An 18095-nucleotide genomic window follows, 5' to 3' on the forward strand; every position below is an offset into this window, starting at 1 on the left:
TAGCATCACATAATTCATCCATTCAACTTGTCAGTAATTTTAAATTAATGGTAATTACTTCACAAGGTCTATAAGTTTCTGTTTAGAAATTGGTAAGGAAAAGTGTGCACTACTACCTGGGCCACACACCATCCTAGATGGTTAAAACTTAACAATGTTGCTGGAATTGTCAATCCTAGAACATCATGTGCTACAGCCACTTGAATAAGCCACAGGATAAGCATATGACAAGTCTTCCAATTGTAATGGGATAAGCAGAACTTACCTGTGGTGTTATATATTGATTATAGCTAACTAATTTCCATTAAAAACTTTAAAATTCTTATCAGCATTATATAATTAATTAGAAATATGCAGGGGTGCCTGGGTGGCTCAGTGGGTTAAAGCCTCTGCCTTTGGCTCAGGTCATAATCTCAGGGTCCTGGGATCAAGACCCGCATTGGGCTCTCTGCTCAGCAGGGAGCCTGCTTCGTCCTCTCTCTCTGCCTGCCTCTCTACCTACTTGTGATCTCTGTCTGTCAAATATATAAATAAATAAAATCTTAAAAAAAATAGAAATCTGCAGTAAAATATTTTTGAGGAAAAAAGTGAAGGAATTTGTCATATCACTTACAAAATTTAGTTATTTCAGTCATGTTTTGTTTTTTTATTATAGACTATTAAATCAGTTGTCTCTTTTATATTGTTTATATAGATTTTGATATCATGTAGATAGAAGTATTTGCAGCCCTTTTTTCATGCTAAAAAGAAGGTAGAATTGAATTAAGGAGCCTAATGTTTAAATAATATTTAAATCAGAGGTTTTCCTTGTTTCTTCAAGCCTTTTATGATATCAATAATGATATGAAATAGTTTACTTGTGCTTCTGTATGTTTGTGTTGTTTTAACTGCCTCATGAACAAAAATCTTGGCATACAAATGTGGTCTAAATTATCTTGTAAAATAAGAGAACAGTTGATAAAATGATGAAATGCTTAAGAGAAAATTGGAAAGTGATTAATTTTTCAAAAAGCAAACTAGTGCTTTTTCTGACAGGGAAACCCTGGGTTTATAAACTTGGTGGCACGAGGTTCTTGAAGCAAAGGTTGATTGGTTCTTAATAATAAACACAACATAAGCAGAGTATGTACTAATAAATTATATAATAATTTCCTATTTGTTATCAAACATACAGAATAACCCAATGTATTTATTTTCACTTAATTTCTCAAACCCATTAATTGGAAATGAGATTGCTATTATTATTTTTCAAAAATGACCTCTAAAGTTAACTTAGAGTATAAGAATGTGTCCACTTCCAGCAGTGGGAAGAAGTTAGAAATATTTGCTTGGCCCATCAGAGCTCCAAAGATTATTGCTAAACAATTTGACTGTAGGGTAAAAAAAAGAAAAGAAAAAAAAGGAAAGAAAAAGGTCTTCTTATATTTGAATTCAGAATTTTGTCTTTAGAAAGAAAGAAGGCAGGGATTAGCTAAATTTGTACTCTATTGCCTAAAAGGTGCTAAGAGAAGTTTTCTAATAGGAAGTTAGGTATCGTTTTCTGAATTCAGAAAAAAAAAAAAGTCTGTGTTAAAAATAACAGATTGCTAATAGGTACTACATTTTGGCAACGAAATGGCTTATTAAGTGAATACTTTTATGATACTAGTATAATAAGAATAACTTGAAAGGGAAAGTCCAAATCTTTGCAGTTATGATATAACATAATGTACAAGGATGGTAGTAATATTCAGTTCTAATTTTATTCTTTCTTTTACACCAAATGGAAGAAAAAGAATTGGATAAAAATAATTTCAAAGAACAGAAATGTGTGAAAAGTATTTCTTGAAAACTTAATTTCTTCATAGTACTAGTATAACTCTATAGAAAATAATACACATAGAAAATGATACTTGTATACCTCTATAGAAAATAATACATATAGAAAATAATTTTGGGGTGCCTGGGTGGCTGGGTGGGTTAAGGCCTCTGCCTTCAGCTCAGGTCGTGAACCCAGGGTTTTGGGATCGAGCCCCGCATCGGGCTCTCTGCTCATCGGGGAGCCTGCTTTCTCCTCTCTCTCTGCTTGCCTCTCTGCCTACTTGTGATCTCTGTCTGTGTCAAATAAATAAATAAAATCTTTAAAAAAGCAATAATTTAATCCTTCAGTTTTGCTAAACATTTAATTAATTTAACCTATCATGGGACAGACAGAACAGTGATTTATAATTCACAATTTATAGAGATGATACTTAAACACAATCACAAGATTATAGCTCAGAATAATTCCACAGGAAAAAAATCACATTTTGACAAAGAAATCTATGTCAATGTCAAAGGGGCACCTACAACTCCATGAATTTGTCATTATTGGAAATTTAATCCTTCCATCAATATAAATTAAATCTAACTCTTGTGTTATCTATTGAGATCTTTAATTATTGTTTATAAATAGTATTTAAGTAACTTAGCCAAATACTTTTTTTAATAATATGCAGAAAAATGCCTTTAAAAATCAGAAAAACTCGATGAGTATACTACTATAGACAACCAAATTATACAAAATCAAATTGACCAAGATATTCAAATTAAGTATAAAAATAATCTACAGGTGTTTGGAATTTGTAATGAAGATAAACTAGCAAAACGGTTAAAATATCTGTTAATATCAATTACCAGTGACTTCCAGATCAAGAGAAGGAACAATCTTGTATCCCCTTAAAGATCATACTTTAAGTAAAAATAATGGATAAGTTAGAATGTGTATGTAAGACAAACATAGTACTATATGGGGGGAAAAGCATATTAAGTTGAATATTAAAGAATAAGGTTTTAATATGGAGAAGTGGATGTGTATAGAGAATGTATAAAACCTCCATGGCTAAACTCCTGGACTACTAACCAGGTGACCAACTGACTTTGCAAATGTTCTGCAGTTTTCAGCTTCTATAGTTTTCTGTTAATCCCTCAAATCCCTCAAACTGTAATGCCTAATCACTTTCTTCACTTTTAATTTCCAATGATTAATTCCAATGATGCTTTAAAGGCAATCTCTAAAACTATCTCCTGGACATGCCTCCCTTCAGGAACATCTTCGTCTTTCTTGAATTCTAATAAAACTCAGCACATTAGAGATCACATTCTGTCATATATAACATCCTGGAAGTTTATTTCATCCCCACAGAAAAAATAAGAACGTGTCTTGTTCAACTTTATGACTCCCATGATCTTTGTACAGTCTAACAAATACTTAACAGAAACATTCTGTTAATTAAATATCAAGATTATTCATATTTCTTTATATAAAGTGACATAGTCACAGTATAAAAGAGAGAGGGCATGTATGATTTTATTGAGAGAAAAAAATATGGGAAATGATTAAATTTTACATGTTTTAGAAATTTAATGATGGTTATTTAAAGAAAGTAGGCTGTTATTCATGAATACACAAGGAGAGGGAATTTAAATTAACATTGGTAAAATGTATTTAGAAATAAAGGAAACACATTCAGAAAGATACTGCTCAAGCACTTGTACAAATTAGAGGTTAAATGTCCTTTTTCAATAATGAAGAATAAGTCTTTGATAAATTTCAGATTTTAGTGCTTTTAATGAATTTAAATATTTATGGGATCAGTAATAAAAATGAAGTAGTTTTAATATGTATTTTTCATAGCATGACCATATTTATGTAGGATGGGAGATTATATACATTACATATATTTTTTGGATTTTTTCCAAAATACTTTTCATATTATAGTAAATCAATTTGTTTTACTATTAACCACATTTTATTTTATTTTTAAAAGATTTTATTTATTTGTTTATCAGAGCACAAGCAGGGGAAACAGCGGGGAGAGGGAGAAGCAGGCTCCCTGCTGAGCAAGAAGCCTTATGCTAGACTTTGGCCCCTGGGATCATGACCTGGGCCAAAGGCAGATTCTTAACTGACAGAGCCACCCAGGTGTCCCACATTTCATTTTAAATTAGAAGTAATTGGTTGAAATCAACTTAGACAACATAAGTATACTATCTGAATTCATTATAAGAAAGAACTACTAGTCATTCATGGGGATAAAAATGAAGTATAGGGAATATAGTCAATGGTATTATAATAGTATTGAATGGTGATTGATGGTAACTATAGTTGTGGTGAGCATAGAAGAACATCTAGATTCATCAAATCACAGTGTTGTACACCTGAAACTAACACTATATATTCCCTTTACTTCAATAAGAAAAAAAATTACTAGTCATTGACCTGGTAACAGTCCTACATATTAAATGCTTAATTAGATTGATTTTTATTTTAGAAAAATTTAGGGAATTGCTGTTAGAAATTATTGGTTATATAGAGGTGCCTGGATGACACAGTGGGTTAAGCCATCAGACTCTTGATTTGGGCTCAGGTTATGATCACAGGGTCAGAGATCCAGCCCCACATTGGGCTCTAAGCTCAGTGCAGAGTCTGCTTGGGATTCTCTCTGTCTCTTCCTCTGGCCTACAACCCTGCACAAACACTTGTATGCATGCACTCTCTCTCTTTTTCTCTCAAATATATAAATTTTTTTAAAAAGATATTTTTGGACATATGGAAATGACTAATTTTTGAGAATTGAAAATTTTTAGTTTTGGTGAACATAGTAAGACTAGAATTTTGAGGAGATTTAAGGGTGAGAAAAGAATTTGATAAATCATGGTAGCCTTTACATAGAATCATAAGGCATTCCATATCAGAATATGTTCTGTTTCTGGAAACTTCAGAGAAAGTTATTGTTTTTTAATTCTCAACTCAGATTTTTTTTGTCATTACAAATTGTGTTTAATCCTGAAAAATTATTAAAGTGGTAAAGGATACAGAAACTTCAACTAATCAATATTAAAAAAAATTTGTCTAGGTTTTTATCCTGTAAAGTACTCACATTGTGTGGTTAAATGTTACTTTAAATATTAAGTATGTTTTTTGAATTTCCATTTGTGTAGAAAATTTTAATCTTCTGAAGACTAACTTACTTTGGGGAATACCAATAAGTCTTTTAGTGCCACGTAGGAATATAGTGCATGATCACTGAAACATAGTATTTGATGTCCAATATTGAGCCTTGCTGTAAAGTGAGAGTTTAAGCTTTCTTAAGTGGTTTCTGTAAACTGAAAGGACCCAATCAAAAAAGGATTTCTAAAGTCATTTTTAGCAATAATAGCATGTAGATTTATGTTGTAATGTAATTCTTTTGGTATCAGAAATAAAGTAGTGTTATAGTAGTGAGCAATTATCTACAAAGGGGAACCAGGGAAAGACAGCCCTGATTTGGATGTTGTGTCTCACTAAAATCCATTTTTGCACTTCCATGACATCAGCAAGAAATATTCTTTAATGCTAATTCAGAAGGACAGCTGCAGCGCATTAATACTTGGTCACAGCAAATGGATGGTAAAAATCTTGTGGTCTTTATAAAAATATATATATAAATACTAAATCTTTAGCACTGTGAGGACGTTTGGCACAGCAGAATCATTTGTTTATTTTTTTATTTTTTTATTTTTTTTTAAAGATTTTATTTATTTATTTGACAGAGAGAAATCACAAGTAGATGGAGAGGCAGGCAGAGAGAGAGAGAGAGAGAGAAGCAGGCTCCCTGCTGAGCAGAGAGCCTGATGCGGGACTCGATCCCAGGACCCTGAGATCATGACCTGAGCCGAAGGCAGCGGCTTAACCCACTGAGCCACCCAGGCGCCCCCAGAATCATTTGTTTATGATGCATCTTTTCTTTCTGGTATTAATTTCAGTGGTATTCACTAAGGGGAAAAATGCTTGGCATAAACAGCAAACTACAGTCTTTCAAAGAGGTTCTTGCATGACACTATTCTTAAGAGATTTGCTTCAGTTAAAAGCATTCTTCTGTCCTGTGGATCTTTGTGTATATGTCTGATTGAGTGGAAAAAAGTGCTGGAGAAAAATGAGATCACAAATGTATGTTTTGGCTGCCATCAAGTCAATACAGTAATAGGTTGGTGAAAACATCAAAACACAATTTAAACTGCCTTCGGTGACTGAGTGCAGAATTCACTGGGCAGTCAGCCAGAAAAGGTCATTTTTTTTTTTCCCCATCTCATCAGTAATCATGAAGGAAATAAATACGAGGATCATGGTTTTTGTAAAAAAGTTTAAGTGATTGCTCTACAGAAAACAGTTTCTGAATACTCTGGAGTATATGTGCTCATTTGACTTAGGGTAGTAAGTGGAAATGTAACAATGAGGTATCAAAAACCAGGTGAATTTGTGCTTGCATATGTTTAACACAGAAAAACTGACTACAATTCAAGACATTAGTTATGGAAATTGACACTTATTTAACATGTCAATGCTTGAAAAATCCTTTGATACATTTTTGAAGACATTACGGAAAATGCAAATTTATCTGACAAAGCTTGTAATCAATAATTTCATGCTAATTCTAACTTGAATCTGAATAAAGGATTTGTGTGATCAAATCAATATTACTTTGCACAGTCAAAACAGTAATGCTTTTTTATATATATTTTTTCAGTGTTCCAAGACAAACACCGCCCCCCCCAGAACCCTCAGTTTGTTTCTCAGTGTTCAGTCTCTCATGGTTTGTCTCCCCCTCCGATCTCCCCCAACTCACTTCTAAAACAGTAATTCTTTAATAATTTTGAAATATAAATCACAAGAAAAAATATATGGTACATGAAAGTTTGAAATCCTCATCCATCGCTATGTCGAAAATCTGTTTTTTCAATAAACATTTTAATTATATGCCTTACTGGAAAAAAACAAATTCTAATATATAAAACAATTTTAAAACTTACTGCTTATTTTTATACATTATGTAATGTGCTAATTGGTAACCATTTAAACCATTAAACTAGAAACTAGAAACTATGTTTCTCTTTGAGCAGTAATGTAAAAACACACAGTGGTTTTACTATGGGACCATGTTTACATTCAACATGCATTTTACACAGACAGGGTGAATAGCTTGCATGTTAGAATAACTCAGATTTTTATTATGACTGGGAAGGATAAAAACATAAATATAATGCAATATAATAATTGTTAGGAAAAACTGTGGAAAAACAAAGATGAAAACACCAACTCTGTCATATTTGACAATATTTTTATAAATTGGCAAATGTTGAATATTTTTACTAAATTACATTGTGCTTAATCAGGGTATTTGATACTATTTATATTATGTGGGGATGGCAATAGAATATTTTATTTAAATATATAACATACAGCAAATATATAGTATATAAAACATCAAAATAGCATGTAGTACTTTGTAATATTTTATTTCAGTTATATCTATCTACACACACCCTGGGGACCAAATAAATTATACTTTTTAGGGTTGTTGCCTTAAAATTTTGAAAAACATAATTTTATTTATCTAGCAACTTATAAAATGGAAAAAAATCTATAAAAAAAGACAACTGCTACAAACTTAATGTCTATTTCCAGAGATACTTACAGAGACTATTTTGGCCTTTATGCATTCACAATAAAATTGTGCTGTTAGATGTCTAGACTTATATACTTTCAGTCCAGTTTTTTTTTTAGCTTTGTTTATTTTTTATTGAAGTACATAAACAATATCACATTGATTTCAGGTATATAATATAGCGATTTAATGCTTACATACATTAAGATAACCATCATAAATCTCATTACTGTCTTCTACCGTACAAAGTTATTACAAGATTATTGACTATAGTCCCTACGCTGTACTCTCCTCTGACAACTAACAGTTCTCTTTATGAGTCTGGTTTTTTTTCCATGTCTATTTTTTTAGATTCAACATATAAGTGAAAACATATGATATTTTTCTATCTCATATTTCACTTAGCACATTACCCTTTAAGTCCAAATATATTGTCACAAATGGCAAGATTTCATTCTTTATGATGGTTGAGTCGTGTTCCACTGTGCATGAGTGTGTGTGTGTACAAGATCTTTATCCATTCTTCTATCAATGGACATTTATGTTGTTTCCATATTGTTGCTATTGTAAATAATGCTGCCATGAACATAGGGCTGCATGTCTTCGAATTAGTGTTTTCATTTTCTTAAGATAAATGTGCAGAATTGGAAATTTTAGACCATATGATATCTATATTTTAATTTTTTAAGGAATCTCTATACTATTTTCCATAGTGGTTTCACCAGTTGACATTCCGCCTAGCAGAGCATGAGCATTCCTTTTTCTCCAAATCCTCATGTACACTTATTTCTTCCCCTTTTGATACTAACCATTCTGAAAGATGTGAGCTATATATCTCATTATGGTTTGAATTTGCATTTTTCTGATGATTAGTGATATTCAGCATATTTTCATATTTTCTTAGCTTTATATCTTCTTTGGAAAAATGTCTATTCAGGTCCTCTTCTGATTTTGTGATCAGATTGTTGGCTTGTTTGGTTTTTGGTATTGAGTTGTATGAATTCTTTATATATTTGCATATTAACCTTTATCAGATAGAGCATTTGCAAATGTCTTTTCCTATTTAGTAGGAAAATTCTTTTGTTTTATGGATGGTTTTCTTCCCAGTGCAAAAGATATTTAGTTTGGTATAGTCCTAACTGTTTATTTTTGTTTTTGTTGCCCTTGCCTGGGAACACAGATTCCATGTATATATATTGCTAAGACCAACAACCAAAAATTTACTGCTTATGTTTTCTTTTAGGAGTTTCATAGTTTTAGGTGTTTTGAATTGATTTTTTTTAAATATCTTATTTATTTATTTGACAAAGAGAGATCACAAGTAGGCAGAGAGGCAGGCAGAGACAAAGGGGGAAGCTCTCCCTGTTAAGCAGAGAGCCTGATGCGGGACTCTATCCCAGGACCCTGAGATCATGACCTGAGCTGAAGGCAGAGGCTTTAACCCACTGAACCACCCAGGTGCTCCTCTTGAATCCATTTTAAGGTTATTTTTATATATGGTATAAGAAAGTGGTTTCGTTTTATTCCTTTGCATGTAGCTTTCCAATTTTCCCAATACCATTTGTTAAAGAGACTGTTTTTTTCTCCATTGTATAGTCTTGTCTCTTTTTATGTAGATTAATTGACTACATAAACATGGATTTATTTCTGTGCTATTTTGTTCCATTGATCTATGTCTGTTTCTGTCCCAGTATCATATTGTTTTGATTGCTATAGCTTTGTAGTATAGTTTGAAATCTGAAAGCATGATATATCTAGCTTTGTTCTTCTTTCTCAAGATTGCTTAGGCTATTTGAGATTTTTTGTGGTTCCATACAAATTTTAGAATTCTTTGTTTTATTTCTGTGACAAATGCTAGTGGTGTTTTCATAAGTATTGCATTGAATTTGTAGGTTTTTTTTAAGGATAGTGTGAACATGTAAACATTAATTCTTCTTATCCATGAGCATGGTATATCTTTACATTTATTTTGTCACCTCTAAATTCTTTCATCAATATCTTATGGTATTTAGAGTACAGTTCATCTACCTTCTTGGCTGCATGTGTTGACTAAATGTATTTCTAGGTATTTTATTCTTACTGATGCAATTATAAATAAGATTGTTTTCTTAATTTCTCTTTTGATGGTTCATTATTAGTGTATAGAAATACAATAGATATTCTATGTTAATTTTGTATCTTGGAAATTTACGAATTGATTAGTTCTAATTGTGTTTTTGGTAGAATCTTTAGGATTTTATATATAAAGTATGTCATCTGGAAACAGGGACAGTTTTGCTTCTTTCTTATCAGTTTGGTTCTTTCATTTTTGATTCTTATCTGATTGCTGTGGCTAGAATTTCCAGTACTGTGTTTGAATAAAACTGGTAGGAGTGGACATTTTTGTCTTGTTCTTGATCTTAGAGGAAAAAGTATCAGTTTTTCACCATTAAATATGATGCCAGCTGTGGGTTTGTCATATATGGCCTTTATTATGTTGAGGTATATTGCCTCTACATCTACTTTGTTGGGAGTTTCTAATAAATTGATAGTGAATTTTGTTACATAGTTTTTGTATGTAAATACAAATGATCATAAAATATTTAGCCTTTACTTTGTTAATGTGGTATATCATGTTGATTGGCATGCATTCTGGACTAAATCTTACCTGACTGTTGCTGTATGATCCTTTCAATGTATTGATGAATTTGTTTAATATTTCATTGAAGAATTTTGCATCTATGTTCATCAGTAATATTAGCTGTAATTTTCTTTCTTTCTTCTTCTTTTTTTTTTTTTTTTTTTTTTCTGTCTTTGCCTGGCTTGGTTAAGATAATACTGGCCACATAGAATGAATTTGGAAGTGTTACTTCTTCTTCCATTTTTGGTGAATTTGAGAATGATAGGTATTAACTCTTCTTTAACTTTTTGGTATAATTCACCTGTGAAGTCATCTGGTCTATGGCTTTTCTTTGTTAGATTTCTGATTATCGAATCAATTTTATCACTAATTGTCCATTAAGATTTTCTGTTTCTTCCTGATTCAGTCTTAGAAGATTGTATATTTTTAGGAATGTACACATTTCTTCCAGGTTGTTTAATTCGTTGATGTGTAATTGTACCTAGTGGTCTCATGATCTTTTTGTTGTTATTGTTTTGTTTTGTTTCTGTGATGTTAGTTGTCACATCTTTCATGTCTGAGATAAATTATTTGAATGTCCACTTTTTTTTCCTGATGAGTCTGGCTAAAGTTCTTCCTTATTTATTTATTTATTTATTTATTTATTTTTAAGATTTTATTTATTTATTTGACAGAGAGAGAGCACAAGTAGGCAGAGCAGCAGGCAGAGAGAGAGAGGGAAAGCAGGCTCCCTGCTGAGCAGAGACCTGGGTGCAGGGCTGGATCCTAGGACCTTGAGATCGTGAGCTGAGCCAAAGGCAGAGGCTTAAACCATAAGCCACCCAGGTGCCCCAAAGATTTTCCTTTTTAAATCTTTCCAAAGAAATTGCTTTGTTTCATCATCTTTTTTTTTTTAGTGCCTACTTCATTTATGTCTACTTGAATTTTTATTATTTTTCTTTTATTAACTTTGGGTTTTGTTTATCTTTTTCTAGTTCCTTTAGAAGCAAAACTAAAGGAAACATTTTCAGATTGTCTTTTTTCTTAAAGTAGGTGTATATTACTATAAACTTTCCTCTTAAAATTGCTTTTTTGTGTCCCATAGATTTTGGAACATTTTGTTTCCATTTTCTTTTTTCTCAAAGTATTTTTTTATTTCCTCTGTGATACCTCTGTTGAGTCACTGGTTGTTTAAAACCATGTTGTTTAGCCTCCACATGTTCATAGTTTTTCCAGTATTTTTTTCTTGTAATTGATTTCTAGTTCATATTGTTGTGATCAGAACACAAAATCAGAAGATTCTGATCTTCTTAAATTTATTGTTAAGTCCACTTGGTCTAATGGGTCATTTTAGGCCACTGTTTCCTTAATGATTTTCTGTCAGAAAGATTTATCCAAGTGAGGTGTTAAAGTCCTCTACTATTATTGTATTACTGTGAATTTCTTCTTTTATCTCTGTTAATATTTGATTTATACATTTAGGTGCTCCTGTGTTAGTTGTATAGATGTTTACAGTGGTTATATCCTCCTGTTGGGTTTACCCCTTTATCATTATATAATGTTCATCCTTGTCTCTTGTAATAGTCTTGATTTTAAATCTATTTTGTCTGATATAAGTATGCTATCTCAGCTTTTCATTAATTTCCACTTGCATGAATATTTATTTCTATCTTTTCACTTTAAAAAAATATACATCTTTAGGTCTGAAATGAGTCTCCTGTAGGGAACATATAGGTGGGTCTAATTTTTTTTTTTTTAATCCATTTTCCCATCCAAGTACTAACCAGACCTGCCCCTACTTAGCTTCAGAGATCAGACCAGATCGGGTGTGTTCAGGGTAGTATGGTCATATACTTTTTATCCATTTTCAACTAATGTCTTCTGATTGGAAATTTTAGTTCATTTACATGCAAAGTAGTTATTTATAGGTTTTGACATATATATATACTTCTTGCTTTTTTGTTAATTGTTTTCTGTCTGTTTTTATAGTTCTTCCCATTCCTTTCTTCTCTCTCTCTCTTCTCTTGTTATTTGATGGTTTTCTTCAGTGTTATATTTATTTCTCTTTATTTTTTGTGCATTTATTATAGGTTTTTGGTTTGTAGTTACCATGAGATTCATATATAACATCCTATGTTTACAGCTGTTTAAATTAAGTTGATGGAAGCTTAAGTTCAAACACATGTTGGAAGCATTACATATTTTATTCCCTTCCCCTCAACATTTTATGCAATTGATGTCATATTTATATATTATTATTTTGAGTATTTCTTAACTAATTAATTAGGTATTATTGGTTATACTATTGTGTTTTAACCTCCATACTATCTTTATAAGTGATTGATCCACAATTTTCAGTGTCTGTTTGCTTTTACAGTATGATCTTCTTCTTTTACAATTTTCTTCCTACTAGTTCTAGTTTACAATTAATGAAATCCTTTTAACATTTCTTTCTAGTTTAGTTTAGTGGGTGATGAATTCCTGCAAACTTTGTCTGGGAAACTCTTTATCTGTCCTTCAATTTTGAATAATATCTTTTTACATAGAAAATTCTTGGTTTAGATTTTTTCCTTTCACCATTTTAAATAAATCATGCCATTTTCTTCTGGTCTGATAAGTTTCTGCTGAATAAACAGCTGATAGCCTTCTGGGCTTTCTTTTATATGTAATTAATTTTTTTATTGCTTTTAAAATTCTCTCTTTACCTTTAATCTTCTACATTTTAATTATTATGTACCTTTGGGTTCACTGATTTGGGCTTTCTATGCATCTGGATCTAAATGTCCTAGGTTATTGACGTTTTCAGTTATTATTTCTTCAAATAGTTTTTCTGCCTTGTTTTCTCTTCTTGGAACCCATATGATGTTAATGTTACTATTCTGATGTTGTCCCAGAAGTCCCTTAAACTATTCTGATTTTTTACTGTTGTAGTTGTTGCTGTTGTTCAGCCTGGATGATCTCTGCTACCCTGTCTTCCAGACACTGATTGATTCTTTTATATCATTTAATATGATGTTAATTCCTTCTACTGTATTTTCATTTCAGTTACCGAATACTTCAGTTCTGGTTGGTTCCTTTTTTATATTTCCCATCTCATTGTTGAAATTCTCCCTGTGTTCAGACATTTTTCTAAGTTCAGTGAGCATCTTTAAGACCATTATTCTTAAATCTTCATTAGACAGATTGCTTATCTCCATTTTGTTTAGTATTTTTTTTTTAAGTTTTTATCTTGTTCTTTCACTTGGAACATATTCCTCCATCCACTTATTTTGTCTGATTCTCTGTTTGTTTCTATGTATTAGGCAGATCAGCTACATCTCCTGGTCTTGAAGGAGTTGTTTTATATAGAAGTCTTCCTCTGGGACCCTGTAGTACAAATCTCTCTTGATCAGTAGAATCAGGCACTCTGGGGGTCCCTGGGTGGCTCAGTTGGTTGAATGCCCAACTCAATTTTGGCTCAGGTCATATCAGGGTTGTGAGATTGAGCCCTGTGTTGGGTTCTGTTTTTTTTTTTTTTAATTTTTTATTTTTTATAAACATATATTTTTATCCCCAGGGGTACAGGTCTGTGAATCACCAGGTTTACACACTTCACAGCACTCACCAAAGCACATACCCTCCCCAATGTCCATAATCCCACCCCCTTCTCCCTAACCCCCTCCCCCCAGCAACCCTCAGTTTGTTTTGTGAGATTAAGAGTCACTTATGGTTTGTCTCCCTCCCAATCCCATCTTCTTTCATTTTTTCTTCTCGTACCCACTTAAGCCCCCATGTTGCATCACCACTTCCTCATATCAGGGAGATCATATGATAGTTGTCTTTCTCCGCTTGACTTATTTCGCTAAGCATGATACGCTCTAGTTCCATCCATGTTGTCGCAAATGGCAAGATTTCATTTCTTTTGATGGCTGCATAGTATTCCATTGTGTATATATACCACATCTTCTTGATCCATTCATCTGTTGATGGACATCTAGGTTCTTTCCATAGTTTGGCTATTGTAGACATTGCTGCTATAAACATTCGGGTGCACGTGTCCCTTTGGATCACTACATTTGTATCTTTAGGGTAAATACCCAATAGTGCAATTGCTGGGTCATAGGGCAGTTCTATTTTCAACATTTTGAGGAACCTCCATGCTGTTTTCCAGAGTGGTTACACCAGCTTGCATTCCCACCAACAGTGTAGGAGGGTTCCCCTTTCTCCGCATCCTCGCCAGCATCTGTCATTTCCTGACTTGTTGATTTTAGCCATTCTGACTGGTGTGAGGTGATATCTCATTGTGGTTTTGATTTGTATTTCCCTGATGGCGAGGTGTCACTCGGCACCTGTGTTGGGTTCTATGCTCAGCAGGGAGTTTGCTTGAGATTCTTTCCTCTCTGCCCCTCTCCCTACTCATGCTCTTTCTTATTCTGTGAGTCTCTCGCTCTCAAATAAATAAATCTTTTAAAAAAAAAAGTATCTGAAGTATCCTCTGTGTGGGGACATTCACGCTCCTGTTGTGGCTAGATTATGACTGCTATGGGTGTGCTAGCCCCAAGTGAGGCTGGCTGAGGGGCCCAGCTTCAGCTACTATCAGTTCACTGGTGGGTGGGCCTAAATCACCCACAGCCAGGGTGGGAGCTGCTTTGGAGGGACACTAACTATCTAAGGCAGCCTTCCTGACATAGTAGGGCAGGAGCCACTTTGCCAGGGGTACCAGTCATGGCCAAGGACATCTTCCATTGTGGCAGGGCAAGAGCTGCTTGGGGATGGGGGAGGAAATTCTGCCCTGGTCAATTCTGCTCATTGTGTGTGAAGAGGCAGGAGATACTTTGGAAGGACCCTGTCTGGAGTGGGTGGGTTGGTGAGATGGATCCATGGGGAACAAAGGACAGGCTAAGTTTTGTTAGGGAAATAAATGGAGAGTGTCAGAACTAGTTCTTGCCAGCATGAGGCCAGTGAGGCTGAAGCATGGCAAGAAAAATTTTGCCTGCCACTACATACATTCTCTGAGAAAGTTCTTTAGATCCCTACCCTTCTAGCACACAACCTAAAATTAGTCAATAAAACTCTTTTATGTATGGCCCAGGCATTTTTCAGACTGCTGCCTCTGTGCTGGATCTAAGAACAAGTGAGTTTGTGTGCAGGTCCTTTAAGAGCAGAGTCTCAGTTTCCTATAGCCGCCCCCCACCAATCTCCCAAAGTTAGGCCCTGATGCATTTCAGGGCTCCCAGAGTAGAGCCCTGATTTTCAAAGCCAGACATATGTGTACCCATCTTTCTGGTACAGATCTGGTACAGATCAAGGACAGGGGATGGCAGGGGGTGTCCAATGTGTGGTTTGAACTCTTGCTCCCCAGGTAGAACTTCTACAGGTGCAATATACCTCCTGCTCATTAGTTACTATGCCAGGGGTGTGGGTCCTCACCAGACTGCATCTCTGTCCCTCTTATTTTTCTTGATGTGGTTTTTATTTAGTTGTGGAGGAGTTTTCTAATAGCCTTCAACTTATACTTAGAATTGCTCTATATGTAGTTGCAACCTCACTGTAACCCTGGAAGGAGGTGAACTTTGGATCCTCCTACTCTGCTGTCTTGATCCCAAGAACCACCTCCAGCCCAGTTTTAAAGTGATAGTTAAAGTTCCTTATTCTCTTAATTTATAACAAAAATATTATTTAAGAAAGAAAACCATAGCACCTAAAGTATATAGGATGATGAGGATGATAATGATGACAATGAGGATACTGTTTTGATTTGATGGTAAAGGCATACATTAAGAATTGTGTTTGCCTACTTAGCAGGAGAGTGGAGATTAATACATAAATCAGGATTAATAAAAGAAACCAGAAATAGCAATAAGAAGCATACTGAAGAATTAAAGAATTTATATATACACAGTTGCTCCATATCAGATGTAAGAGACATGGACTAACATGGACTTTCAGTTTAATCATAGATGTAATTATTTTGTCATGCCAATAAAATTTTTATAGATATAAGAGACATAGCATTTTGGTTTGCATATTATTGAAGGTGTACAGATTACTGACAAGGAGATTACATTAGGTCACTCAGAATTGATGTTATGTTTCAAATATTTTTCTCTGAATTCTAAAAGGCAACATATATGCTAAATAACTTTTGAAGGAATAGGTATGATATAGAAAAAAAATACTGAAACCTTGTATAACTAATACTCAGATTAAGATATAAAATATTAGTATCTCTGAAGCTTCTTCTCTTGCCAAGCTTTTTCTTTATGTCCTGATGTGGTTAACAAAGCTTAAATTTACATGATATGGCAAAATGCAAAGCCAGTTTCAGCACTCATCATACCTTTCCTGGTTTCTAGAGTCACTCAGTTTTTGGAATATTCATTCTCTACTTTCTTGCCACCTTATCTTTACATTTATGAGACCATCTTTTTGAAATATGTTATTCCACTATCATAATTGTTTACATTAGAAAGTCTGTTCAGTGTGCCATAATTCTTGTTGCTATATTAGTCATATGTTTTTATATTTGAAATATAATAATAAGTATCAAGTTCATTTTAATCCAAGAAGGTCCTATTTTATGCATGCAAGTGGATTTGTAGATAATTATAGTAGACAGCAGGAAGATGGATAAATCATTGTTGCTTTTATAAAGGAGAAAATAAGCATTTACTCCTCCAGAGTGCTATTTTAAATATTATCCTGAAGATAATAAGCCAGAGCATTGAACCTAGAGCATTTTTCCATGCCTACCAAATGGGGCAACAAAACAATTCCAAAGTAGGAAAAATTTGTATTTTTACAAAAATGGTCAGAGTACCAGTGCTGATAACTGTTAAGAGAACTGAAAGAAAAAAAAAATAACAATATTATGATTTAAAGAGATATAAAATTGTGGTGCCTTCATTTCAAGAAATGTTTTCTCTACCCAAGCAATTTTTGAGAACTTAATACAAAAATAAAGAAAATAGATAGGGAGCTGGAGTAAAAAATAATGGCATCAGGACAGATGTTTCAGGCTCAGTTAAAATGGTTATTGTGGCAATAACTCAGCAGTAGTAGAACAAAGAACAGAAGATAAGCAACTGTGTTATAGATATAAAGAATGATGGTGTTCCCTAAACCAGCATCATAGATGAATCAGAATGCATCTAACAAATAATCAGTAGAGTATTTTAAGGTACAGGTATGTATATACCATCCTGATGATCACTCTTAAGGAATATCTAAAAGAATCAAAAAGAATGTTAGAATTTGACCTATTTCTTTATCTTTTCACCTAAAATGCACAATTATAAAATTTAAATGATAAAAAACAATTCTGTATATCTTTTCATATCATTGTTCTATTAAAATGCAAAGCATTCCAGGAACTATTTGAATGGTTAGGTCTTTCTTCTTTAATCCTTTTCTGCCCTTTGGAAAACACAACTCAAAATCTTTTTTTTTCTTCTACAGCATACTTGATTTAGCTGTATCTGACATATTGATTATTTGCATTTCATTCCTGTCTGTGCATAGGCTTGAAATAATCCTTGAAGTATTCAGCAGGAGGGTGTAGGCTGGAGGCTTCCACCTACATCACTCCTTGATCTAGAACTTTTGGTTTTTAGGTGTAAATTGGTAATTCTATGTTAATTTTCATTTAGAGAATTTCTTGGCTTCAATAATTTGAAACATTAAAAAAAAAAAAGAAACCACATATCTGTGAATGCAGGATTGACACAGAGATTATTTTTGTTCTACACTAAGGTTGACTATGGATTTGAGCAGATAATTGTTCAGTTATTCCTAACAATTATTATAATGATCAAATAAGGATTTCTATTTAAAACTATTTATACATGTAAAATTTCTTATTTAAGTTATTTTAGAAATACTTCCATCAGTGTTTATATTTGACATTTTCAATATAAAAGTCATTTACTAAGAGATTAATTAGCCCTGTTTTCCAGTCTATGCTCAATCAAAAAAAAAATGTACATTTTAAATAGTCTTTTTAGAAAGTGAAAAATATAGATTTTTCAAATATAGCTGTCTTTTTTTCTGAAGCTTTTTCTTCTGTAAAACAC

This window comes from Mustela putorius, unplaced genomic scaffold (genome assembly GCF_011764305.1).
Source record: "Mustela putorius furo isolate JIRA1106 unplaced genomic scaffold, ASM1176430v1.1 tig00003834_pilon_pilon_pilon, whole genome shotgun sequence".
Taxonomy (NCBI): Eukaryota; Metazoa; Chordata; class Mammalia; order Carnivora; family Mustelidae; genus Mustela; species Mustela putorius.